At 36.9% G+C, this 26,732-nt stretch overlaps 1 pseudogene; it reads left to right on the forward strand.

The window, feature by feature from the left end:
• The first annotated feature begins 2,670 nt into the window (after window positions 1-2,670).
• LOC138387128 (ethanolamine kinase 1 pseudogene) lies at window positions 2,671-3,721 on the forward strand (annotated as a pseudogene).
• Window positions 3,722-26,732: the final 23,011 nt, after the last annotated feature.

Here is a 26,732-nt window from a genome sequence, read left to right on the forward strand (position 1 = left end):
AACAGGTTGACGTTTTTTCAACCCGTCTGGTGGCCAGCAGCTGCAGCACAGGCTGCAGGGGGCGAGCGGAGCAGCCTCGTCCTCCGACCCAGGCGACGGCCCCTCAGCTGCGCCTTCAGACTCGGAGCGGCCGCGCGAGCACCGGCTCCCCAGGCCAGGCCCAAACCTGCTCCGCCACTGAGCATGCGCAGTGTGACCCTGGGCCCGGACTCTTCCCACCGCCCTGGGCTTTCCCCTCATTGTACGACCAGAAAGAAAGCAGGAAACAAGGTGGTCAAGAGGAAGCGGGAGAGGGTAGAATCCCAGGACTTCTCCAAATGTGACTGGCACATTCAGCCACAAGCCACAGCGCTCGCCTTCATGATGGTGGGATCTGGTAACGCGGACTGGAATTGAGAGTGTTTATTTTACAATAACCAAAATCAGATTCTCCTCAGGCAAAATTTCACTATGAATATAGTGAAAAAAATGCAGTCACTGAGGAGCTGGATTCTGAGCTTTCCTTTGGGCCCCAGACAGTGTGACCTTGGGTGAGTTAAGGGTAATTTCTGAGGGGGAAAAAATAACCAGTCCTTCCTATCTCACGGGGCTGTAGACGTGAGGGGCCCATATGGTGAAGTGTACAATATGTGCAGCAATAAATGTTCACTTTAAAAAAAAAAATACCTCAGTCTTTCCCCTGGCACGATAGGAGGACAGGACAAAGTGGTGTTGAGCAGTGACAGACAGACTGGGCAAGGGGAGGAAGTTGTGAGATAGCATTGTGTCCCTTTGCTTTCACAGCCCATAGGAAGAAGCAGGGGCTATTCAGGTTTTGGGAGCCTCCCTACTTTCAGTGTCTGAAACCTCCAGTCCAGAGGAGCTGCCTCTGGTTTCCAAGAACTTCTACATCACGCACCTGTCTCCCCAAGGTAGGGGCTATATTTGAAGAGAAGTGAGTTAAGAATGGCTGTTCACTAGCTTTGTCACCCTGAGCAAGTCATTTGACCTCTTGAGCCTCGGTTTCTTTACTTGCAAAATGAGGGCAGCAATTCTTAATTTGTATGGTGGTGGTGAGAATTATATGAAAAAAATTAGTATATCACTTTGTTTGTAGCTGAATCCAAATCCAAATTTACATAATTTCTGAACTTCTCACTGATGAGATCTGGAAGAGAAATGTTTCACTCTCTTTCACGCCTTCCAGCTCCTGAAAGTCTGGGGTATGGGAAGTGATATCCATGCTTAGGGTTCTAGAAGTGGCTGAAGGATAAGAAGTTCAGGAAGAGATAGCCTTGTGACGTTATTATACCATCCAATGCTGATTAGGATACGTGTGTTCCTTCCACATAGTCAAAAATTAATGTGGTTCATTTCTATTGGCATTTTGGCCTAAAACAGTGTTTCACAAAGTGCAAGTTTGTGGGTCATGAAGTGAGTTTCAATACCAGCATAATTTTTTAAATAAATAGAATGTCTTAGAAATCTAATCATCAGGGTTCATTGGAGATAAGATAATAATATTGTTTCATGAATATTTTGTTTCAGATACACACACCACACACACAAGCACTGCAATGTAAAAGGTATTTCTGTAGGGAGTGATCAAAAAGTTTGAAAGCCACTGGAAAGACAAGATCTAATCACATTGTCTCAAAATATAGTCAAACTCTGGAAGACACACTAAGGCGGGGGGGCATAAAATCTGGGTTTGCATTCAGTCATTGATTAATTCAACAAGTATCAATTAAGCATCAGCATTTCCCTTTGTGCCATGCCTTTGTGTAAAAATCTTGGGGGTGAATAGTGAACGAAAGAGACAAGGTCCCTAATATCTTGGAGCTTACAATCTAATGGAGGAGAGAGAACATAAACAAGTAAATATATATATCTATGTTAATTAGTGAAGAGAGCCAGAGATAAATGGGACAGGAGCTAACTGTAATATGTGATATCATTTTATAGAAGTGGTTGGAAATGTTCGTTAAATTATAGACTTAACTTCTGATATGAGAATGTAGGGAAAATGAGAAAATGTGCAAGTGGCTTATGTTACTATGACAAGTATCAAAATGTCGGCTTAGGTTATTATGATAAGTATTAAAATGCTGAAATTATATTTCAATATCTTATATGAAATATTGAGTTTAAAGTATTAAATGTAATATTGTCCACATAATCAATATTTTCTTAATCTTTAATGTTAACAAATATCCAAAATTAAAAATAAAGCAAAAAAATTAGTCACCTAATCCTAACCAATTATTCTGAACCTGGTTTTTAATATTATCTAATAATTAATTCTTACAAATTAGATTGATTATATCAACTAAGTTATTGTACATAGAATAAATGTTTAATAAAAATATATTTAAAGTGGGAAAGATGTGGTACACAGATAGAAAATAAGATTATTTTAATTTATTTTCCCATGTACCTCCATCTAACTTACCAAAGCCTTGAATTTGCCACTCCATTTTAAATGCTTATATAATAGGTCAGTTAGGAGCTGCTGTCCAGACCGGGTCGGCTGTAGCGCCGCCTCCCCCCTTTCTCCTGCCGCTCGCTGGCCTGCGGAGCGCCCCCCGCCCTCCCGCGAGGGCGCCCGGGGACAGGACGGAAGGGTCCACCAGCCTGTGGGCGCCCGCCATTCTAGTGGTCGCCATCGCCGTCGTCCTTGTGGTAGTCTCTGCCATCACCTGGGCCATGGCCAATTACATCCACGTTCCGTCCGGCTCCCCGGAGGTGCCCAAGCTGAACGTCACGGTTCAAGATCAGGAGGAACAGCGCTGCCCGGAAGGGGCCCTGAGCTTCCTGCAATACCTGCGGCCCCACTGGGACCCCAAGGAGGTGACTCTGCAGCTCTTCACCGATGGAATCACAAATAAACTTATTGGCTGTTATGTGGGTAATACCATGGAGGATGTAGTCCTGGTGAGAATTTATGGCAAAAACTGAATTGTTAGTCGATCGAGATGAGGAAGTGAAGAGTTTTCGAGTGTTGCAGGCTCATGGCTGTGCACCACAACTCTACTGTACCTTCAATAACGGACTGTGCTATGAGTTTATTCAAGGAGAAGCATTGGATCCAAAGCATGTCTGCAACCCCGCCATTTTCAGGCCAATAGCTCGTCAGCTTGCTAAAATTCATGCTATCCATGCGCACAATGGCTGGATTCCCAAATCTAATTTATGGCTAAAGATGGGAAAATATTTCTCTCTCATTCCCACAGGATTTGCAGATGAAGACATTAATAAAAGGTTCCTAAGTGATATCCCAAGCCCTCAGATTCTTCAGGAAGAGATGACTTGGATGAAGGAGATTCTTTCTAACCTGGGCTCACCTGTTGTGCTTTGCCATAATGACCTATTGTGTAAGAATATAATCTACAGTGAGAAACAAGGTGATGTACAGTTCATTGATTATGAATATTCTGGATACACCTACCTGGCATATGATATTGGAAGTCATTTCAATGAATTTGCAGGTGTGAGCGAAGTGGACTATAGTCTCTATCCAGATAGAGAACTACAAAGTCAGTGGCTGCGTTCTTACCTCGAAGCCTACAAAGAGTATAAGGGCTTTGGGACTGAAGTTACTAAAAAGGAGGTAGAAATACTCTTCATTCGAGTCAATCAGTTTGCATTGACTTCTCATTTCTTCTGGGGATTATGGGCTTTGATTCAAGCCAAATACTCCACTACTGAGTTTGATTTCCTTGGGTATGCAATTGTTCGTTAGGTTGCTGCGTTAAAAGTGCCTGAGTAAAAAGAGATTTAATTATTCACAAGTAGCTGAGTAGTGCTTGTGAATCTTTTCTTAAGAAACTCCAAAAAGCCAATACTTGTTAAAATTCTGTTATTTAATTGGTTATCTTGCTTTACAAATTATGCCTCTAAACAATCGATCTACTTTTAAATAGACTGAGTGATGCCAAGAAATATACCTATTGCTATCAGTATGTGGTGGGTTAGAAACTTGTTAAATCTGCAAAAGGTATAAAGATGTCAGTTTAAGCCTTTCTTTGATAATTTAATCTCTATTATATGTGAATTATTTATTATAAATTTAACGTGATTCTGTGACTGCTTTCATCTGTTTTTTGAGTGTAAGCAATGAAAATGTTCCAGAGAAATTTTTAAATGTTTTATTTTAACAGGATTAATTTTAGTAAACATTCTAGTTCAGTGTAACATTTTTATCTTGATGCACTGTAAGTAAAATGAATCATTTACTGTAGAAATGCTAGTCATTGACTGATGTAGATAACTTAGGATGTTCATATAAAAATATCTGTTTAGGTGGTTGAAATACATTTACTGTCTCTGTTGGTGGTACATCTTGTTGAACTGAATATTAGAAAGCATTTCTTTTGGGGGGAATATGACTTAGAATTAAATCCCCCTCTCTCTACATAGTCTGGCAGTATAAATATAAATATTTACCATATAATCTTGGAAAAAGTATGAATTAATGCTACCAAAACCTGTATTAAATAATGTTTGAAATGCTAAATATGGTCATTATAGTTACTAGTTTTAGTTTTGAAAATTTTACTATATCAAATTGTTTCTAACCAAAAATTTTGTTTTACTTACTGAGATAGTCTATGTTTTTGATTATTAGTCACTAGTATTGTTAATTTTTGAAAAAATATACAAAATTTATCATACTTGGAAATACGAAAATATCATTTAGATTGATTCTTTTTTTACTTGTCCAGACTCATTCCTTATAGTTTAATTTTATGTTTTAGGTTGGTTCCATGTCTTTAGAGTGGTAGCAAATGATTACTTGATACATTTAAGTTCAGAGTAATATGTTGAGGCGATTAGAAGAATTAAATAAGGAACATTTAGGACATTGACCTTGTACACTTAAAATGTGACAAATGTGAATTAAGCAGAAATAGCCATGGTAGGAGGGCTTCTGTTTGTTTTGATTTTTCCTATTTTTAAGTGTATTTTAAATTTTGTTTGGGGGTTAGAGAGAGGCAATTATTAAATGGAAAGAAATTAGATCTTTGGGACAGACTAGTAGGCTTCAAGTTTTGAAGTCTGCTGTGTGTAGTTGAGCAGTCATGGTTAACTTAGAAAATTAGTCTGATGAGCTTTGCACTTTGGTCACATAAGTGCCCATGTACAAAGTTGGCTTACTGGATCTGCATATTGAAAATATGCAGCTACAAATTTATTCTCTGAGAAATCTTCTGGGGAGTCTGATGTATTATTCCAAATGACTTTTATTCTCAAGACAAGTGCTTTAAAATACTTGGATTATCTCAAGATATTTAAAGCTAATTAAGTAGAAACACTTAAAGGCCATTTCAAATGGTAAATTCTAGTTACATAAGTAGAATCTTAAAATGTGTTTGTATCTATAACAGTGTTAGACCAAGATTTAGTTTCTACCTCCCCAATGTTATAAATGTTCACTTTTGTGTTTATAAACCATATTACTGTAAGATCAATAGAGTTTGCCTAGTTGATTAAATGAATGGAACCAATTAATTAGTAGCTTTTTATAATGCTAGGGTGAACTTGAAAACTTATTTTTGGTGGAATTTTCATCTATGGTTGAACATTTTCATAGAATAATGAAGAATAAACAATACTCATGAATTTTTTTTTTTTTTGGCTTTCTGCCTTCTAAAGTGCAACAGTATATATCTGTGGAACTATGGGAGGAGAGAATATAATTCTTCTACCTTACTCCATATTCTTCAAACTATTTTGAATGGAGATTCCCTGAACGATTTTTGAGAGACCGTGCATAGCTGCCAGCTTTGACACTATTGTGTTTTAGAGAGAGTCATATAGAAGTGAATGTAACCAGGAATAAAGGCACTCACTTTAGCCCCAGACGTATGCAGTGGATCTTGGGAACAAAGTGAGATGTTTTAATCTATTGCCCCCCACTCTTTGCCAGATTTTGAGTGTTGTGATGCTCCTACTTCCTGTATAGGTTTTTGGGATCTTCGTGTAGGTTAGCAATAGGATTCAAAATTGCTTCCCTTTATAATGATCAACTATGGGATTCTAAAGGAAGGTAAATCTCAACAGCAGTGTAAAATCAGCCCTCTAAAATTTGTCCTGTGGCTTGCTGAGATATCTGTTGCCTTTTTTGTTAAACTAAGGAACTTGAATGCCTTACCTAATAACTCAACTGGTAGTAAACTCATTTTGTAAATATGAAAATGGCTGTTAGAAGTGGCATTCATGTATATACAATGTTAGTCAGTAGACCATAGTGGCCTGGATGCTTTAACAAGCAAGATTCCACAATTTTTTTCCTTTTTTTTCCTTTCATACTTATATGATCTTACCTGACCAGTGATGATTTTTTTCCTCCTAACCCCGTGCTGCCACCATTTTCTGGAAAATCAAAGAGATGTGGTAGTAAATCATATTGTTCACACGATCATCTGAGATCAGTATGAGCACAAAACTCATCAACTAGGTCTGCCTGGAATGTATATAAAACACTGTAAATAAAAATTTGTAAATTAGTGTGAATTGTATCTTGCATATGAGATTGTGTATTGTTTTGCATTCTCTTCCCTTTTGTAGAAATTTTCCTGTAAGGAAACGATCCAGCTTGTTGGTTTCAGACTGGAAATAGCCAACGGTTCTGGCTGCACGGTGAGATCACAGGAACTGGAAATAGGTTTATTAGCTTTGGTTAATGTGAGTACTTATTTATTTAACATCTCAGTGCCTAATAAAACTTTTCATTTTTAGTTAGCCATCAGTTTTTGTGAGGTAAGGTTACTGGAAACATTGAATTCATACACTGTTACATTAATAGAGCTCCATTCTTTGAGTCATGATTCTATGCTAAAGGAAATTAAAAGTATAATTTAATGGTTACAGGCTAAAGTATTACCTTTTCCTATTTTCAGGGTTGTTAACATTTTTCTACCAAAAAAACCTTGAAATTTTGTATATCTCAATGTGAATCTAAACCCCATATATACAAAAGATATGACAAATAATAGCTCTTACTTCATCTTAAGCATATCTCAGATGACTTTTCTAAATTTAAAGTTGTTCAGTATAAGATTGTAAAAGACGGAAGTAATCTTTTAATGACAATTATTTTTAGTTTTTGCTGAACTAAAAATATTTAACATCATAAATATGTTACTAAAGTTTACAGATTTAAAGAAAAAAAAAAGTTTCCCCCAAGGTGTCAAAAATTAAAGACTTTCACTTTTACAATGATACAGATATTTCTTTTTTACAAAACACAGAAATCTTCGATACTGTTTTATGAATTTGTTTTCCTCATATTATAAATGAAAATACTATCAGTTTTATTTTCTTCTTTAAATTGCTTTTAATAAGCATTTTATACTGCATTCCAAAGTGATATAGACTTAGGCTTTTAATGCTAATCAGTCATTCAACTGATAGACAAAGTTAGCAGTACTCTATGCTAGGAGAGTTTTGTTATTGGCAGCAACTTGCCCTACTTTACACAGAAGGCAAACACTAGTAATTATGCACAGAGAAAAAAGATTCTTAAGTATGTGGTAAAGCAGCTTTATCTTTATTTCAAAATTGATTTGTTCTTTTTTTCTTTAGTTCATTAGATTTTAGAATGTCCTTTTACTGGGAATTTAGTTATATATTAAGGCAATCTGTTTTTGTTTTTGTTTTTTTAAAAAGAAGTCATTAGTTATATTGAACCATCTTTTTTTTTTCTCTCTCTCTTTTTCATACCACTTTGTGTGAGTACAGTGTCGTGTCTTAGGTGTGATATCTTTGGACAGAAAAGTATATCAATTATTTTAAATGAATTTTTCTCCATCTTTGAAGCTCAATCTGTAAATATGTTGCTATAAAAGAAAATACTGGGGTTTGTATTACTTAAATATTTGAAAGCTGAAATTAAGAAGATATATTACATAATGAATTAGATTTTTCTGAACAGAGTTTTTGGGCTGAAAATTTTCATTTCTGGGTTATAATTTGAAATGGAATGAAGATCTGAACTATTTGCATGGAAAAAATGACGATAGTGCTTATAAGCACTATAAACCCTTTTGTATTTGAGGCATCTAAAATGTAAGTTTTTAGTAGGTTTGTCTCTGAAAATTTTCTTTCTCTTTTCTGTACTTTATGCATTTGCTATACTACTGATGTTATAAAACAGCAGGGTTAAAATTTTATTATATCTACATTCATTATGAGTCCTGTAGCTTTTCTTAATCCAGCACCTTAGACTGCTTGGCCATGCTACCATGTGCTTTTCTAGTTATGAAAAAATTACTCTCTAAAATACTCTTAGTTTCATTTTTATTAACTTATTACCCATTAATGATATTTTGAATATCATTAATCATTTTAATAAAACACCTATGTTTATAAAAATTGGAAACATTGCATACTGTAAATATTTGAACTAATTAGTGAAGAATAAGAAAAGAACTGGCTGATTGGAATTGTAGGTATTCCATTAGTTAAATTTCAAAACTCATAATGAAGAAACTTTGTCAGAGATAGGTTGAAACCCAATGGTATTCCTGTAAACTAGCCCCTGTGGCCTGGAAAAGACGCCCAAAAGGCAGTGGAGGAGATGAGAATGTTAACTTACCATGGTTGTGGTGGTGGTGTGCTTGCTACTTAATTGTAGGTAGTGACACACTGAAATTTTTATTGTCCAGTAATCGGAAGTAGTTTCCTGTGTTTATCTGTACTAAAGTGACTATAAATTAATGGCACCTGCAAAGAGGAAACTTTTTGACTGTACTCTATTTAGGAGCTTTTGTACAGGTAGATCAAGTTTCCATGATATCAAGTATTTGATTTTTAAACTAAATTGTGATTATAAGGAAGAAGACACGGCATTATTCCATGTGTTTAAATGGTAATGTTCTTATTCACTTTCAGAAGAAGAAAATGAAATGAGTAACTGTCATTGTGTTAGCTGTATGTTGAATTGGGAAGTTGTGACATAAAGCTTAAATTTGTGTTTATCAAATGTGAACCATAGTAGTACGATGCTGCTTTGTATATACTGTAAGTGCTACAAATAGTCTCAGCACTGAAAATATATTGGTACCTCTCAAATGAATGCAACTTTTGATGTAGGTGTTTTGATATGCCTCAGAAAGTATCTGAGTGTCTGAGAATTTGTTAATCTGTTTAGTAATGAAGATACTTCCTGTTTTTTTGTTTCATATTTTCATGTTTAAAATTTAATTTTTACATTTTTACTACTGTTAATTTAAGTAAAATTTGTTCTGTGGGTAAAATGGGGTTGCCAGTGAAGAAAATTAAAAACAGTGTCATTCATGTAACTGCTTAAGTAAAAATACATTTTTGTTATGTGTTCATAAACTTTTAATGAAGCTGTTTGTATTTCTGTTTAAATATAAGTGACATTTGGGCTTTATTTCTGTTTAATAAGGCTTTTTACCATTGATTAAATGAAGGAATATATCTTTTTGAAGAGATTTATATTCTGTAAATAAAAATTGATTGTAACAATAAAGTTGGGTTCTAACTACAAAAAAAAAATAAGTCAGTTAGAAGGACATGAACCAACACAATGAAATCAGATTTATAAATATTCATTACTATTCAGACTACTATAAACCAGCTATTCTATATTTAGTCATTGTTCACTGACATTCATATAACTAAACAAGGTACATCTATTTTTTAGGGAAAAAAAAACTGTGAGAGAAGTTTATAATAGGTCCACATATAATGGCATTTATCCCCCAAAAATATCTGTCAGTAAGGATTTGATAAAAAAGTAAGTTAGGACGTGACAGTATTTTTATCATGTACTCTCTTCCTTACATTAATAGGTCACAAGAATAGTGTTTTCCATTATATTTTCAAATATTCTTGGCTTGTTTAACTACTTATAGAAGCTTCAGTGGAAAAGAAATGAAACATGGTGTGACCTTTCTGAGGCCTTCTCATTTCTGCAAATGGTTCGCCCCAGTTTTAATAAACTTCTACCAGTCTTTAACTTGTAACTCATACAGGACCTTTCCCTTGACAATAGTAGTCATTTTAGGAAGCCTGCTCCATTCAAAGAGGACATTCCTTTGTTGTTCATCCTCCACTCACTGGATCTCAGAAAAAGCAAAGCACCTTGACATGACATCCTAATTTTTGTTCTGCCACTAGACTATTGAGCTTGGTCTATACTGAACTTTCATGGGACTTCAATCCTTCCCTGTAAAAAAGGAGTGCTATGATAGATTATCTTCAAGACTTCTTCCAGAATTCTGAAAATTTTGTTGTATTTCTTAAATCTTACCTTAATTTGTAATTTTTCACCATGTGATAAATGTGTAGCTTTATCATGCCCAAATATACTTAAAATGGTTATTGTTAGAAAGTCTGGTTACATGCAAGAATAAAGGGTTTCTACAAATTTTAATAAGTTGATATTTTGAAATTACAATAACTAATACATACTAAAATGATAGCTTAAATGTTAGTTTATCATCTAATATTAATAGATACTTTAATTTTCAAAATTATATTTTCTGTTAATTAAATTACTTGTTCAAATATATCAAAAGCTAAATAAGAAGAACATATTTTATTGGTAAAAATAATTAAATAGATGAAATACAGCTGATTAAAATTATGACATAAGTTTAGAAAAAAGACAAAATTAACTCTGATGTTTTAAGACAATTAGTGAAATGATTTTGGCCAATTATTTGACTCAGAAGAACTGGATTACATTCAGTTTATTTTCAAAATTAAAGAAAACATAATGTATAGATATTTTGGGTGCCAAAGAATGAAGTTAAATATTCATAAAATGTGGTAAATTTTCTGAATAGTTCCAAATGACATCAATGCCCTACAATACGAGTAGTTACAGAATGTTTTATATCAAGTGTATATAAAAATACATTATTAAATTATATTTACTCATCAAAAAATAGCAGCCTTTAATCAATCCATCCAATAATTTTCTTTTAGCAATGAAAGTGACCCTTTTGTAAAACTCTTTCACATTTTAACTCCTTTGCCACATGTATCAATTTATTTATTCTCATTATTATTAATAGTGAAATAAGTTGTAAAAAGCCTTGTGAGATCTTTTTTTAAAAGCATTACGTTCTCTGTGTATAAAGAGGCAGAAAATGACTGTGAAATTAAGTCTCTTTGGAGTGCTGAAACTTACTGATTTATTTAACTTGTTTCAAAGCAGCATTAATTTACTCTACTTTTTAATTACAGGTGCAGGAGCTCATAACCTGAATATTGCCTTTCCTCAACAGGTCATGACACTGAGTTCTTCCTTATTAGATATTTTTCTCTAGAACTGTAACTTCGATGGCACACAGTAAATGTTTACCATAAAAATACATCACAATTGATAGAGATGTTTCTTCCCACTTGATAGAATCAAATGCAGGCCTGTTTCTATTTCTGAGTACTAACTTGAACAAAATCATAGTACATACATGACAGTGTAATCGTAAATCCTGGTGTCTTCAATTTATATCCAAACTCTATTGCTCTATTGCTTATATATATAGTATACATAGACAATTTATATATGCAACCACCACATATTGTTTAGAATCCTACATAGTGATGTCAAATAAAGTTTATCCAGCTATAGTGCTGACACGTTTTGAGCAGTAACTTCCAGCTTTGGCTATTTAAGATTGGTTGTCGTTCAGACTATTAGCTTGACCTTTTGACAAGTCATGAGTCCAATCAGTCAATCATGTAGTCTGTTCTGTCAAGCATTAGTTTTCCTTTACTTCACTGAGTTAACCAATGATTCAACTTAATTGAATAAGTCAATGAGTTATTAGTTTACCATGTAAAAAAAAATCCCTATAGCTATAACGTTTCTTCCACTTAGTTGCATTTTTCATTTCCATTTGCCCATTCTTGAGCTGCATTATCTATGCTTAAAGTTTTAAAGACGAGAATGTTGCCTATACTGCAGGATTTCTTCCTTAATTAACCCGGGATATCTGCCAGTCTCCTTTACATTTTTGTACTTTTATTTTTATAAGATTGGCTTATATCCAGTCACTCTCACACTTCAAGTTCTCCTCTCACCTTGACATTTTTTGAGCAAGCAATTGGTATTCAGGCCTTTAAATGTTCCTTTCCTTGAGTGAGAATTTTAATTCAATAAAGAAAATCTTTTCTTATATTTATGTCCCTTGGAATTCTACATTACACATTTATTCTCCTTTTTACTTGAGCCAAGATTGGATTTTTATTGTAAGATAGTAGTTAAAACTTAAGCAGTTATTTAACCCTTAGTAATTACCAAATGCTTTTTTCTGTTCTACTAATTTAACTTTTTTGGTATGTATTCTCCTCCATCAAAGAGTTACTTATTTTTTTTTAACCTAAAATGTTTATTTTGCTTAAAAATGTTTTTTCTTTTGCCAATGTCAGTAGATACCCTCATTATTTATGATTGATATATGATTTAGTAAACTTTATGTGTATTTAACTTTAAACTGTTTATTTTTTATTTTTTTCCCACATACACCCACTACCTAATTTATTGGTTTTAAACTTAGGAACATATAATTTCATTGCTTCTAAAATGTCCTCCCACTTCCATGTAAAAAGTCCAAGATGTCATTTATGTTAATATACTGAAAATTACTTAAATCTAGTGTTATAATGCTACTTTTATATATTTTTTATTACAAAACATTAATGGGGGTACAAATAAGTCCAAAAACAATAGATTCTGGCATGGATGCAGAGAGAAAGGAACACATATACACTGTTGTGGGACTGCAAATTAGTACAACCTCTTTTTATTTATTTATTTATTTATTTTTTTAATTTCATCTTATTGTTATGGGGGATACAGAATTGCAGGTTACATACGTTGCCCATGTACCGCCTTTCCTCCCAAGCCAGAGCTCCAGGCCTGTCTGTTCCCCAGATAGTGCGCGTTGCACCCATCCTGTAGGTATATGTCCCTCCCTTCTCCACACCCCCCTTCCCGAGTCAGCACCTTCAAGCGTTACCATTCCCCCAATGGTGCGCCATGCACTCATTGTGTAGGCATACACCCATCCCCTCCCCCACCCCCCACCTCAGTCTGATATCCGATTGGTGTCGTTCCCAGATGTGTATTTAGGTGATGATCAGGGAAACCAATTTTCTGGTGAGTACATGTGATGCTTGTTTTTCCATTCTTGGGATACTTCACTTAATATAATGGGTTCCAACTCTCTCCAGGAGAACCATAGAGATGTCGTATCTTCATTATTTCTTATAGCTGAGTAATATTCCATGGTATACATATACCACAGCTTACTAATCCAATCATGTATTGATGGGCATTTGGGTTGTTTCCACATCTTTGCTATTGTGAATTGTGCTGCTATAAACATTCGGGTACATGTGTCTTTGTTATAGAATGACCTTTTTTCCTTTGGGTATATGCCCAATAATGGGATTGCTGGATCGAATGGCAGGTCTACTTGAATCTGTTTAAGGTATCTCCATAATGCTTTCCACAGGGGTTGCACTAGTTTGCAGTCCGACCAGCAGTGTATGAGTGTTCCTGTCTCTCCACATCCACGCCAACATGTGTTGTTTTGGGTTTTTTTGATAAAGGCCATTCTCACTGGGGTTAAGTGGTATCTCATTGTGGTTTTGATTTGCATTTCTCTGATGATTAGGGATGTTGAGCATTTTTTCATATGTTTGTTAGCCATTCTTATATCTTCTTTTGAGAAGTTTCTATTCATGTCATTTGCCCACTTTTTGGTAGGGTTGCTTGATTTTTTCTTGCTGATTTTCCTGAGTTCTAAATAGATTCTTGTTATCAGTCCTTTATCTCATGTGTAGTATGCAAATATTTTTTTCCCATTCTGTAGGTGGTCTGTTTATTCTCATGACTGTTTCTTTGGCTGTGCAGAAGCTTTTTAATTTAATCATGTCCCATTCATTAATTTTTGTTGCTGCTATGATTGCCTTGGGGGTCTTCTTCATAAATTCTTTACCTAGGCCAATGTCTGTAAGAGTCTTTCCTACATTTTCTTCTAGAATTCTGATTGTATCACGCCTAAGGTTTAAGTCTGTTGTCCACCGTGATTTGATTTTTGTGAGAGGTGAAAGCTGTGGGTCCTGTTTCAGTCTTCTACAAGTGGCTAACCAATTCTCCCAGCACCATTTATTGAATAGGGATTCTAGTCCCCAGAGTATATTCTTTCCTGCTTTGTCAAAAATTAGGTGACTATATGAGGATGGTTCTATATTTGGATTTTCTGTTGTGTTCCACTGGTCTGTGTCCCTGTACTTGTGCCAGTTCCAGGCTGTTTTAAGAACCACGGCCTTGTAGTATAGTTTGAGGTCTGGCAAATTAATACCTCCCATTTTGTTTTTGTTGCTTAAAATTGCTTTTGCTATACGGGGTCTTCTCTGGTTCCATACAAAGTGTATAATTATTTTCTCTACGTCTGTGAAGAATGATGTTGGTAATTTAATAGGGATTGCATTGAATCTGTAGATCAATATAACATTGATACCAAAACCAGGAAAGGACGCAACAAAAATAGAGAACTACAGACCAATTTCTCTCATGAATATAGATGCAAAAATTTTCAATAAAATACTAGCAAATCGAATCCAAGTACTTATCAAAAAAATAATCCACCACAACCAAGTGGGCTTCATCCCAGAGATGCAGGGGTGGTTCAACATACGTAAATCTATAAATGTAATTCACCACATAAATAGAAGCAAAAACAAAAGCCATATGATACTCTCATTAGATGCAGAAAAAGCATTTGACAAAATTCAACACCCTTTTATGATAAAAACGCTTAACAAAATAGGCGTAGATGGAACCTACCTAAAAATGATACGAGCCATATATGACAAACCCACAGCCAATATCATTCTGAACGGGGAAAAATTGAAAGCACTCCCACTTAGAACTGGAACCAGACAGGGCTGCCCACTGTCCCCATTACTTTTCAACATAGTATTGGAAGTCCTTACGAGAGCTATCAGGCAAGAGAGCAAAATCAAGGGAGTCCAAATAGGGAAGGAAGAGATCAAACTCTCACTTTTTGCTGATGATATGATGCTATATCTGGAAAACCCCCAGGATTCAACTATGAGACTCCTGCAATTGATTAACAAATATACCAAAGTCTCTGGCTACAAAATTAATATACACAAATCAGAGGCATTTATATATGCCAATAACAGTCAATCGGAAAACCAAATTAAAGACTCAATACCCTTCAAAATAGCAACAAAGAAAATAAAATATCTAGGTATATACCTAACTAAAGAGGTAAAGGACCTCTATAAGGAAAACTATGAAACACTGAGAAAAGAAATAGCAGAACTTGCAAATAGATGGAAAAATATACCATGCTCGTGGATCAGAAGAATCAACATTGTTAAAATGTCTATACTAGTACAACCTCTATGGAAAACAGTATGGAGATTCCTCAAAGAACTGAAAGTAGACTTACCATATGATCCAGCAATCCCTCTATTGGGTATCTACCCAAGGGAAAGAAGACTTTTCATCAAAAAAGGCACCTGCACTCAAATGTTTATTGCACCACAATTCACCATTGCAAAGATGGAGAATCAACCCAAATGCCCATCAGTTCATGAGTGGATTAACAAAATGTGGGGTATGTATGCCATGGAATACTACTCAGCCATGAAGAAGGATGACTTAATGTCTTTTGCAACAATTTGGATGGAACTGGAGACCATTATCCTAAGTGAAGTATCTAAAGAATGGAAAAACAAACACCACATGTACTCACTATTAAATTGGAACTAATCAATGAACACCCATGTGCATAAAGGGAAGTATAACTCAATGGAAATCATACAGGGGGTAGGAGGGAGGAGGAGGGGATGGGCAAAAACTTACCTAATGGGTAAAGTGAATACTATCTGGGTGATGGGCACATTTATAACCCTGACTCAAGCATTACAAAAGAAGTTACTTTTAAAAAGTGAGACTGGGATTGACATATATTTTGTGTTCTAAAATCTTGGTTATCTTTTCATGCTTCCCTCCTTGTACTTAGTCTGTTAAAAATTGCACTTTGGAAGGACAAGAAGTATTGAATGTGTTGAGACAAATGAATAATACAGTTTACTTTTAGTAAGTTAACATGGTAGAAATAAATTACTAGATACTGACCCTGATTCTTCTCTTAGACTTTTCTTCTTTTGAGGGCCACAAGTAATTTGTTTCCTGAATAAAGACTAGAAAAGTCCCTCATTTGAAAATTCTAAACTTACAGAAAAGGGAAACTGCTTTGATCAAATTTGGACAATATTGACTAGTTGTATTGACATAATCTTATGAGTATTTTTCAGTATTATATACTGATTGACTGTTGAAAGAATTTTCAAGGGACTCTAAATTGTAATATAATGTGAACATAATGTGGTATCTTTCAAAGGTCATGACATACATTTCATGATTATATTCTTTATGTTTGGGGATAGGCCAATTTCAAAGCTATGCAGAGCCACCTCCAACTCAAACTATTTCTTGGCCATTAGGGAGGGTGGAGGGAAACTCTTAACCTCTCAGGAAGCTTGAAAGAAATAAGCAAGTTTATTGACTTCATGTAGAACAATCAATGAGGTGCAATCTCAATAATGAACTGGACAAAGTAGAAAACAATAAAATATGACAAAGAAAGGATGTGGGAAACCATAGGAAAGCAGTAGGTTATTTCACGTTAATGAAGGTAAAAAAAATCTTTTAGTTCCTTAAACTGTAGTTTCTTAAGTGGCTTATCTTTAAAATCTGTCTGTGTGTTGTATACAAAGAAGGATGTAGAAAAACTAATATGTATACTGATGAAGCCACAAGAACAGGGAAGTATCTATGTGGAAACCATATCTTAAGAATTACAAAGATAAAGGCTTGAGATGAATGGGAGTGGAGAGAGAGTTGGAGTAGGGATGACAGGTGCAGAGAGACATAAAAGTTGTCTTTAAGTATTTAAAGATGTGAAAGTCTATCATATGGAAGAGTAAGTAAGTTATTCCTCCTCTATACTGTATATGGAATCAATGGAAGGGATTTATTAGAGGGCACATTCCAATTAATAAACTCCTTTAAGAAAACCTAACTTGAGCTGTCTAATAGTGAAATGAATCGTACCTTAAGACAGAATTTTTTTCACTACTGAAAGCGTTCTAATGGGAACTGCATAAATATCAAGAATATTAAAAATAAAGTGCCTTCATTGAGGGGAAGTTTTGGAAGAATTTACCCAACAAAAAATTATATGGAAATGCTTGGCACATGTATTAGTGCCTTTTCATTATGTGAATAACCTCAGCAGATTAATGAGCCAATAACTCCATTTTGAAATAATGAGTTATCCAAATTTTCTGCTGACATTGGCTATAACTTAATACTGGCTTATATGACACATTTTTTTAAGTGGGGTTGGAATTTGAGATTTGTTTAACTGTTGGGAGATGTAGAGGAGGGGAAAATATAGAGTGAGAGAAAGAGAGGGAGAGATTTTTGAAGTAAAATGACATAAAAATATTAATATATGGCAGTAAAGTCTTCATCAGGAAAGTGTTAAGATAAATGAAAATACAGGATGAATCTTAAGATGTTCATCCTATATTTACATTGATAAATGAAAGAATAAAGGTAGATGTATATGAAGTAAATCTTGAGAGGATAGTGCATTATAATTAGGATATGAAAGTGTTTCAAAAATGAGACAATTGCATGTGAAGCAATATAATATGGTGTTTGTACGAGAGGGCAGAGCGTGGTTTATGGGGAAAGTCCAGCTTTGGGGACAGACTGAGGAGGACCAAAGGATGGCCTCTAAATACGGTCTCAGCATATCTTATATCCCCAATCACAGGGCTCAACGTGGGGGAATGCCTCTTCCCTCCCTGGCCTGGCAGGGATGATGCTAAGGTTACTGCTGGATGGCTGGGTCCTCAGCAGACCTGGCTCCATCCACCAGAGTGATCAGGATGTCATTAGTTGCAGAAGCCTGGGATTAGCAGGCATCAGATCTCTGCTGCACCTGCTCTCCAGTGGACTGTCTCTGCACAGATTCTGAGCAGCTCCCTGCTCAGTCCAGAGGTCTGCCGTGGAAGAGGGAGACCCTTCACAGATCAAGCTGCCTGTAACTTTTGGTTCTCTCCTAATAGACGGTGTCCCCTTGGGTTGCCTCTGTCTTGCTGTCTTTACCTCTTCCTTCTTCCCAATGGTGTGAATTGTATTGGGTCCCCCAGCTTAGTTTCTAAGATGGTGGGTGGTACTTGTAAGAATCAGCCACACCTTGTTTGATTGAGTTGGTAGATGTTGTGATAAGCTATAGAGTTTTTCTCCCTGTTAGTGGTTGATGCTTTCACGAAAGAGCCAACTGGTGAGATGTTCTTTTGTGCCTGTGATTAGGTCTAGTCCCTCAGGTGGAGCACTTGAATGCCCCAGGCTTTGGGAGGGGCCCTGTATCTCCCAGGGAGTTGCTTGATCTCCACCACAGCAGAGGTGCGTGGAGGAGTGAGCCAGAGCATGGTTAGGTTGCATGAGCTTGTAAGGCTGTGCAAAGCCTTGGCTGGACTCAGAGGTTGTTTTCCCAGCCACTAGGGGAGCCAAAGGGAGGAAAGCCAAGGAAGGCACTCCAGAGCAGGAGGGCTGCTCATGGCAGAGGGGCCTGGGCCTGAATGTTTGGTTGTTATGGCACCCTGGGCTGGGATCTTCCCCATCAGAGGACCCGCCCTAATCTAACAGCATGGCTTTCCTGCAGAGAGGATGGGCACTCTCCCAGATAGCTGTGTCTCAGACCCCCACAGTATTCTCTCATCAGTTTTATACATGTCCTTGCCCCCAGAGTCCAGCTCCCAAACCTTCCCCTTGTGTCTCCCAGCAACCTGCTTAAGTTCAGAGGACACAAGATCTGGCCTGTGTTTCTTATCCACTGGTGTGCATTTCCACGAAACACTGGCAGGCAGGGAGCTCCCACAATGGGCATCCTGGGTGCACTGCAGGTCCTCAGGGGGAAAGGCATGGTCCCCACCTTATATGAAAACCTCAGCCAGCTGGGGAGAGGTAGCCACTTGCCAAATTCTCAGCTCAAACTGCTCTCTTGGCTGTGGTTCACCGGGGAGGGAAGGGAAGAAATAAGAGTCTGAATGGAAGAAAACTAGATTTCTGGCCTCATGGGTCACTCTTGTTGAAGGGGAATCCCACAGGTAATGCCTAAACTCTGGGATCATGCAAATTCTCCTCACTATTCCATGTTTGCTGCAGTTTTGGGTTCATGGGGGTGGAAAAAGCTTCCAAGAAATGTGGTAGCCCGCTGGTCACCAAAGGAGTGTGGGAGGGAGAAAGGGATTCCCCCCTCACTCCTTTGCTGTACTCTGAGCCTCTTGGGTTTGATCCTCACTGATTTCTTTTTCCCTTTATCTTCTTCTTTCTCTGCTTCGCAGTTTTCCTCCATGAGGTCCCCAGCAGGCTTTGGCACTAATCTCTATGATCTATACCTGAGCTGAATCTCCTCTCCCCTCTTCTTTATCTGAGACCCTATCTTCCCTCCACGACTGTCTGGCAAGCAATGTCTTTAGTCAGCCATCTTGCTCCCCTGCCCGTGCATTTTATCTGTTTTTTTGACTTTTTAGTAATGGCCATTCTGATAGGTGTGAAGTGGTATCTCACTGTAGTTTTAATTTGCATTTCTCTGATGATTAGTGATGTCGAGAATATTTTCACATGTCTGTTGGCCATTTGTCTATATTATTTTGAAAAAAATCTGTTCATGTCTTTTGCCTAATTTTTGATGAAGTTATTCGTTTTTTTCTTGCTGATTTGTTTGAATTCTTGGTAGGTTCTAGTATTAGTCTTTGTTGGATGTACAGTTTGCAAATATTTTCTCCCATTCTGTGGGTTGTTTATTTACTCTTTTGATTATTTCCTTTACTGTGCAGAAACTTTTAAATTAAGTACCATTTATTTATTTTTGTTATTGCTATATTTACTTTGGGGATCTTAGTCATAAATTCTTTGCCTAGGCCAATATCCAGAAGAGTTTATTCTAAGTTTTCTTCTAGAACGTTTATTGTTTCAGGTTTTACATTTATCTTTAATTCATTTTGAGTTAATTTTTGTATATGGTGAGATAGAGATCCAGTTTCATTCTTCTGCATGTGGTTCCCTAACTTTCCCAGAACTATGTATTGAATAGGGCATCCTTTCTCTCAGTGTATGTTTTTGCCTGCTCTGTTGAAGGTCAGTGAGTTGTAGCTATATGGCTTTATTTCTGGGTTCTCTATTCTGTTCCATTGGTTCTATATGTCTATCTTTATACCAGTACAGTGGAGTTGAAACTCCAGCCTTGAAGTATAATTTTAAGTCAGGTAATGTCAGATTTTTTCTTTTCCCCAGGATTGCTTTGGCTATTCAGACTCTTTTTTGGTTCCATATGAAGTTTAAGAATGTTTTGTCTAGGTCTGTGAAAATTGGCATTGATATTTTGATGGGAATTGTGTTGAACCTGTAAATCACTTCGTGCAGTATGGTCATTTTAACAATGTTGATTCTTCCAATCCTTGAGCATGGGATGTTTTTCCATTTGTTTGTGTCATCTGTGATTGCTTTCATCAATCCTTTGTAGTTCTCTTTGCAGAAATCTTTCATCTCCTTAGTTAAGTATTTTATTTTCTTTGTAGCTATTATGACTAGTATTGAGTTCTTGATTTGACTCTCAGCTTGACTGTTTCATTAGTATGTAGTAATGCTACTGATTTGTGTACATTAATTTTGTAACCTGCAACTTTATTGAATTAATTTATCAATTTTAAGAGTCTTTTGATGGAGTCTTTATGATTTTCTAGATATAAGATCATAACATTGGCAAGCAGGGATAGTTTGACCTCCTCTTTCTTGATTTGGTTGTCCTTTATTTCTTTTCCTTGCCTGACTGCTCTGGCTAAGACTTACAATTCTATGTTGACAGTGGACATCTTTGTCTCATTTTAGTTCTTAGGTGGAATGATTTCAACTTTTTCTTATTCAGTATGTTGTTGTCTCTGGGTTTTTTATATATGACTTTTATAATTTTGAAGTATACTCCTTCTATGCCTAATTTGTGGAGAGTTTTTATCATGAAATGGTGCTGGATTTTATTTAATGTTTTTTCTATATCTATTGAGATGATCATTTTTTTGTTTTTAATTATATTTATGTGATGGATCACATTTATTTATTTGCATATGTTGAATCATTCTAGTATCTCTAGGATGTAACTCATTTGATCATGATGACTTATCTTGTTGATGTGCTGTTGGATTCAGTTTGCTAGTATTTTGCTGGAGATTTTTGCACTTTTGTTCTTGAGGGATATAGGTCTGTAGTTCTTTTTTGTTGTTGCCTTTTCTGGCTTTGGTGTCAGGGACATACTGGCTTAGATGACTTTCTTGAATCTGGTTGTCTAACTCTCTAGCAATATCAGTGAAGTTTTCCTTCAATATTCCTTCAAATAGGTTTTCCTTGCTTTTGTTATTTCTTATTCTCCTTCAGGGATTGGTATATTTGTTCATTTTTTACAGTCCCATATATTTCAGAGAGATTATTTATTCTTCTCAATTCTTTTTTCTTCATCTTAGACTGACTGGATTAATTTGAAAGCCTTGTCTTCAAGCTCTGAAATTCTTTCTTCTGTTTGGTCTAGTCTATTGTTAAAACTTTCTACTGTATTTTGAAATTCCCCAAATGACTCTTTCATTTCTAGAAGTTCTGTTACATTTTTCTTTACATTATCTATCCCTTTAGTGAATTTTTCAGTCATGTCCTGAATGATTTTTGTGCGTGTGTGTGTCATTTTTCCACTTTCTCATCAACCCCATTTGTTTTACTTGAAATCCATACTCTGAATTCCATATTTGACATTTCCACAATTTCCTTTTGGTTGGAGTCCATTGCTGGAGAACTCGTATGATCCTTTGAAGGGGTATCAAAACAGCCTGTTGTTTTGTTTTTTCCACCTTGCTTTAAGTTCTTATGCTGGTTCCTTCTCATCTGTAACGTCTTCTCTCAGCTCAAAACTGATAACTTTGTAGTACACCTCTTCCCCTCTTCTGGGAACTCTGTTGTTCAGTGAAGAGGGAGAGGCCTCTAGATGGCATGTTTGATTCCTCTCTGGAAGACTGACCAGGAAGAAGATGAGTGGATGAACTGTAAGCCTTTAACATTGCCACTTTCCTTCATCTCCCTGTTCACCTGTGGTTGTCATGGGCAAGCAAGGTGTTGCAGGCATGTGGTGGTTTATCAGTTTACAATAGGTGCAGGGTTGATTGTGTGTGGTGGCCTGGTCATTTGCTGCACCCAGGTCTACTGGTGGCTGCAATGGCAGCAGCAGTGGTGGTGTGAGTATTTGCCCTGCCTAGGTCCTTCAGTGGCAGCCCTATCCAAGCAGTGGCAGTGGGAGCCAGGGACCCTGAGCATGTACTCCACCTGGGTCCAACAGTAGCTGTAACTGGGCAGGGTTACCCAGGTGGTGACAGCAGGCACTAGGTTCATGGGTGCCTGCTCTGCCTGGGTCTCCTGGTGGTGGCAGTGGTGGCGTGTGAGAATGCCCAGCCTCCCTGCTCCTTCCCCAGATAGTAGGGGAAATGGGGAGGCTATAGCATTGTGTCTGATTCTCTGGTGCAGCATTCTGGGGCTGTAACCTCAAATTGGTGCCAGGATGAGTGTCCAGGATTCAGGAACCAGTGGGACCCTCCTGTGCCTACTGTCTGGAGTAATGCTGTTGTGCAGTCTCCAGTCAGCTCTCTGTATCTGACCACAGGTCCACTGCAGTGTAGGTGCCCTCCCACAGCTCTGATGGCAGTAGCCACAGGAGAAGTGTGGAGCTCTGGGGTTCTTTCTTCTGCCCCTTCCCCACATGTGGGCACTTATCCCGGGTACCTCCAATCCTGCCTAATGAGTCACCCCATTTCCGTGTCCTTCACTTTGGGTGCTTCCCATTGCCTCACTGTTGATTCCCAATGTTATCTCCTAGACAAATGATCCAAAGGTAAATATCTACTTGCCACTTTCGATCCTCTCTCTGACAGTGGTGTGTGCAAGCTGCTTCTAGTCTGTCATCTTGGCCTCTCCCCTACATGACATGTTCTTGAATTATATTTTAACAAGCTCATTCCTGCCTCCATCGCAAGCATACTCAGAAAGGGAGGGTGAATGAAACAAAGATGATCAGTACAGAAGCTGTAAATCATCCAGGTGAGAAATGGTAAAGTCTTGGACCAGAGCAGAGTTGGGGGAGATAAGAAGTGTTCAGATTATAAATAAAATTTTAAGTAGAGCCAATGGGATGTGCTAATGGATTGGATGTGATAAAAAGGGAAGAGTTAAAGATAATTCTGCAGATTTTGGTCTAAACAACTGGAAAGATGTAGAAGACTGAAGGAGAATTAGATTTGGGAAGGCATCAGGTTTACAGTTTTGGACATGAAAAGTTCGAGTTGCTTTTTAGACATCCATGTGTAGATGTCAAGAAGGCAGATAGATATATAAGCCATGAAATGGAAAAGATCACTTAGGGAGTGATTTTTGATAGAAAAGAGAAATATCCAAGGACTGAGCCCTGTGCATATTAACATTGAGAAGTTGGGGCGATAAGGAGGGACCAACAAAGTCTACTAAGAAGGAGTGGTCTTTAATGTAACAGGAAAAGCAGGCAAATGTGTATTCTGGAAGCCAAATGAAGATGTTTCATATTAACTATGTGAATAATAACAACAAACTGGCAAGGGAAAGAGATAGCTGAGACATGTAATATCTTTTAAAAAATTGAAGAAAAAATGTATATTTTCAGCAGAAAACAGTAGAGAGGAAGATGACAAACTTGGATGAAGTCCTCATTGGAAAGAAATAATAGAAAGACAGAACAGGGGACCTGTAGTGGTTTCTCAAAATGTCCTTATGCTGGCCATCTGCATCAAAATCAATTGAGATGTTCATTAAAACATGCAGTTTCCCGAATCAGAATTTTTTATGACAGAAGCAGGAATTTGTATTTTTACAAAGCTCCACAGGTGATTCTTATGCACATTAGTAATATTTTTAGAAAGTAAAAGTAAAAGAGGGAAATCGATTCCAGGAATAGTTAAAAGAGTTACATCTAAGTATGTAACTGCAGGTTGGAAACATTGATAGGATAAGGTCAGTGGTTTGTGGCTCCCATACTCATGATCTATATTTGCATCAAAGAGTAGGATTAGATTATAGTCATGCAGAGAAGGAATGAACTGCTTTACTTTCAAACTTAGTATCCCTTCCTACCAAATATTATATATTAGAAAGCTCAAATTGACATTTATTTTTCCATTTCACTTGCATGCTCAATGGGGGAGGAATGGAAAATTGAAATGTGCAAGACCTCCTGTGGGTTTGCCTCTTGCCTCTAGGGCACACTTAGTCAACAAGTGTAGTAGAATCCACCATTACCTTGCTCATTATTTCATTGATTCAGTGATTTTGCATGTCAAACAAAATCTCCCTTTCTCTCTGTAACCACACACCACACATACACAGACACACACACACACACATACACACACACAATTCTGTTAAACAAGCAGTAGCTACAGAAACCTATGATAGGATTTCACATGGGGCTTGTGGAAATCCTTTCCAGTGCTTGATGGGCAATTTCAGTTGCTCACGTCAGAATGAACTTTCACCTTCATCTTTAGGGTCGTGGGAGAGCTCCACTATATAGAACTGGTCAACAAGCGTTGATGGTCCATGAAAACTGAAGCTTTGCAAAAGGAGCCCTAAAAACCAGAAAGTGGGTTCTAGTTCAGCAAACTCTAACTACATTTGAAAAGAATGAAAGGGATGAAGGAGGGAAGCAGTGTACACTTTTAGAGGTGAGGAATATGAAAAAGCCTCTAGTATTTACCTTGTACTTTCTTATTTCAAATATCCCAGTTGTTTTACATTCGGCATCTCATTTTATCCCCTCAATTCTATTAGTTAGGTGTTACTTCCCATTTTATAGATGCAGAAGTAGAAACTAATTTTCCCAAGGTAAGTAAATGACAAAATTAGTCTTTGTATGGCACACGATAGTTTCTTTTCTTTTCTTTTTTTTTTTTTTCTCCCCACTGTCCCATCCAAGCTTTTGGGATTCAGTGTTATTGCTGACTTGTACTGCAGATCGTGCACTGTAATTCTGTGTGTTCAGATGCTAACATGGAAAGCAGATGGGAAATATCTATGAAGTATATCATGGCAGAAATGATGACGGTGACTACCAATCTAAAGAATTTTAAGGTATGAAAATAGCCTACTATTATACAAGGAATTTGAGCATGTAAAACCATAGGAAAACTAGAGACACTATGTCCTTATTTATCCAGCCTGACACCTGTAGCATCTTATCTGACTTTTACCACTCCTTCTAGGCTGTAGAACACTCAATATTCTTGTTCTAAAGAGTAGATGGTTTCTATGCTCCTGTGGGTTCATCACCTGGCTGAACTTGTTCTCATAAAAATGGATGATCTGAGAAACTGCTGCTCTAGCCTGCTCTATTTTGACTCTCAATGATTCTTTCCTTTCTTCTTGGCACTTAGTTTTGTCTACAAATGGTCAGATTGCCAATTGCTGCCATCATCATTTCTCCTTCACTAGAGTCCAATTTCTTCCTACACATAAGAAGCTTCTCCCAGCCTTTTATTCTGTCTTCCTCTGACACGTCGCCTTTGCCCAGAATGTTGGTAATGCTGCTGTCAGGATGGAGGAGGAGTTCTGGCATACTGGAAAATGGGCCTAGAAGCAAGAGATAGAGGTTGTCAACTTCTCAAAATTGACTCATTGTTGGGTCAATGGCAGATCACATATCTTTCCTGGGGCTCAGTTTCCTCATTTTTAAAACAAGATGTTTTGACTAAATGCTCTTCATAGTCCTCACCCATTGTAACAAGCCATAATTCTGTGATGATGTTTTGCAAAACTATGTCCAGAGAACTTCAGCATCTTCCTTGTTGTAATTCTGTCTGCAGCCAAATGAGCTGAATATACAATTCACTATGAGGGTAACCCATTATAGGCCATTTTTATTAAAAATAATACGTTTTTGGATACAAACTTTCTTTTGTTAATAATGTTTTCTTGATTATAAAAGTGATATATTGCCATTAGACAAAATTTAGAAAGCACAGGAAGTATGAAGAGGAAAATAAAAATCACACATAATTTTTCAACCCAGTGATTATCATTGCTTACATTTTAATGTTCTTGCTTGCTTGCTTTTTTCTTTGTTTTTTATATAACATCTGGGCCATTTTTTTTTTCTTATATACTGCTTTTTGCTTTCAACATATTATCTTGAATATTTCATGTCTCATTAAGAAATCTTTTTTTTTTTTTTTTGAGACAGAGTCTCGCTTTGTTGCCCGGGCTAGAGTGAGTGCCGTGGTGTCAGCCTAGCTCATAGCAACCTAAAACTCCTGGGTTTAAGCCATCCTTCTGTCTCAGCCTCCCAAGTAGCTGGGACTACAGGCATGCACCACCATGCCTGGCTAATTTTTTCTATACATATATTTTAGCTGTCCATATAATTTCTTTCTATTTTTAGTAGAGACGGGGTCTCACTCTTGCTCAGGCTGGTCTCGAACTCCTGAACTCAAACAATCCGCCTGCCTCTGCCTTCCAGAGTGCTAGGATTACAGGCATGAGCCACCGCGCCCGGCAAGAAATCTTTTAGAACATCATTTTATTTCTGCATATCATT

This window comes from Eulemur rufifrons, chromosome 1 (assembly GCF_041146395.1).
Source record: "Eulemur rufifrons isolate Redbay chromosome 1, OSU_ERuf_1, whole genome shotgun sequence".
Classification (NCBI taxonomy): Eukaryota; Metazoa; Chordata; class Mammalia; order Primates; family Lemuridae; genus Eulemur; species Eulemur rufifrons.